The following is a 2172-nucleotide window of genomic DNA, read 5'->3' on the forward strand; positions in this document are numbered from 1 at the left end:
CAACACAATATTCGAGTGTCTCTCAATAAAAATATATCGTTCTGATCCATGTTCTCAGTACACAGCTACATTGCAATGAAAAAAAGTGACTCCTCCTATGCAGCATAATTCTCATAATTCTTTATTCATTATGACTCAAATTGCTGAAATAGTTCATGCTGGTTCTGATAGAAAGGTGTCAGAACACACAGTGCATCAGTTTGTTGCATATGGGGCTGCATAACATTACGAACACCAGGGTGCCCAGGTGGTCAAAATGTTATGGCTGATCGGTGTATGTTTATGTATAAATGTAGCCCAAAGAAAGTGTAATCTTGTTGCAATATCGTGAATCAGTTATTAAAAAGGGAAGCATATTTGATATATAGTTAGCCAATCAGCTTTAATCTATGTGGTGGCCAAACCGGACTAATTAGCATCCGTATAACATTTTTACCCTAACCAGTGTCACTCCACATGCCTAAACCTAACCAACCAACAAAGAGTAGGGCGGGTCCTGACTTTGCCATCCTGGGAATAGAAGAGTTTGAATACATTATATGGTTTGTTGATCTGACTGGTTGAAGTTCACCTTATTACCTATGATAGACGGTGATAGAAGGTTCATTCAATCACCTGCCAAGTGTTTTTATTTTTATTGTTTTGGTAAGTGCCTGCCCTTTTTCCCTTTCCAATGAGGACTTCCTGGTACAGTCAGGTTAATTTAAAGGCACATATGATGGCAATCAAGCACAGAGCGAGGCCGATGAAGCAACAAGCAAAACATGGGGTGCGTCTGAATATTTACTTTTTACTTTTTTTATTTAACCTTTATATTGGCTGTCTTTTTCAGGAAAGCACTGTTACACAACACAAAACAAAACTCGCACATTCACACAGAGCAGCTCCACCCCATAATAAAAGGTCAAATGAATATAAAGTAAAAGTACAAATAGATCAGACTGACAGTGGAGTAGCATAGACACCTGGGAGCCATTGTAACTATTCAGGATAATGCATATTTTGGTGTGAAAGGATAGGATCACCTGGATGAAACACACAAGGAGAACAAGTAAACTGCCATGCATAAAGACCCACATCAGTCCTTGCAGACGCATACACACAGGTTTGAATCCATGACTTCATAGTTATGAGGTGGCAACCACTGACCCACAGTGATTATGCTGCACCTTAATGTCCTTGATGATGAGCCTCCCGGTCCTGTTAAGTACCAGCCGTCGCCATCCTGCTCCACTGGATCAATAACAAAGAACCAATTTGACCGATGCTGTCAGAGGTCTACTTACTGAGGCAGTTGCCCACTTTGCCCAGGTGGTGATCATTTTGACTGCATACATACACTTTTAGATAAAACTCTCTCTTTTCAAAGTGTTCAGTTCCTGTATCAGCCCTGTGTGATTAAATCATACCTAATGGCTTAAATTTTGGGATAGTGTTTAGTTGTGGTCAAAGCATATTTGGACCAGACATTTGGTAAAAGGTAGTCAATAAATGAATAAATTGGATATATTTGGGGATACTTTGGACCAAAGCAAAATAAATTATCATTGAGACCATAGTCCTTGCAGCGCTCCAGATAGACCATGTTGCAAAAAACACCAATGGTTTCCATGGGAACTGCTAATCATCCCACACCCCAAAGTTGAGACAAGATCCATTTATTGTACCCTACGACCTAGCTTTCAACCAGACAGAGCAATTACTTATGTTTGTTCTGTGCGCTATTTATATGCACATTAAACTGCTGTGATATAGTGACCTGGATTATATTAGACATCAGCCGGCGTTCTGCAGGCAAAGGAGTTAAAGAAGCTGAAATATAAGAGAATAATTGGCACTGAAGATTCACTGTCAAATGGACATAATGACATGATGATAGTTGTGTGAGTAGAGCTAAATAAGAGGTTTGATATTTTTCAACCTAAATCTAAATTATAATATTTCTTCCATCAGTGGAAACTGAGCTTAATACATATTATACTTCACTAAACACAGCATCTGTAAAGAATATACTGTAATTGAAATATTAGTTCCAGAAATATGTCGTTATTATAATTGTAATGCCTTATTTCATAGTCAGTAGCTTAGCAACAGTATGCTTCAAAGTTCTTATAAGGTCATTTTTCTTTGTCTTTGCATTGGGAAAATTAACAGGCATGCTATGTTTGCTGT

Source organism: Morone saxatilis, unplaced genomic scaffold (assembly GCF_004916995.1).
Source record: "Morone saxatilis isolate NCDOM2014 unplaced genomic scaffold, NCSU_SB_2.0 Contig15, whole genome shotgun sequence".
NCBI classification, from domain to species: Eukaryota; Metazoa; Chordata; class Actinopteri; family Moronidae; genus Morone; species Morone saxatilis.